Source organism: Benincasa hispida, chromosome 7 (genome assembly GCF_027475165.1).
Source record: "Benincasa hispida cultivar pf3 chromosome 7, pf3_genome.v1.1, whole genome shotgun sequence".
NCBI classification, from domain to species: Eukaryota; Viridiplantae; Streptophyta; class Magnoliopsida; order Cucurbitales; family Cucurbitaceae; genus Benincasa; species Benincasa hispida.
In genome coordinates this window covers 55,916,889-55,917,141 of record NC_143484.1, presented here as the reverse complement: position 1 = coordinate 55,917,141, position 253 = coordinate 55,916,889, and positions in this window count along the sequence as shown.

The window sequence follows — 253 nt, the reverse complement described above, 5'->3', positions numbered from 1 at the left end:
TCCCTTTGCCTAGTCACGCCCGCCACGTCACGCCCTTCGACCCGTCGTGTAGGGTACCGAACTCAGAAAAGCGCGTGGTGGTGCATACGGAAGTTGGCGGCTTTTCAACGGTTTTTCTATAAACGAACGATAGAGGGTTACGAATAACAACAGTCTTTGCGACGGCGCGCGTGAGGCTCAACCTCGCGAAGAAGTTTCTGTATTACACAGATAACGGGAGCAGTTGGCGGTCTTATTAACTCTTTAATTCGTG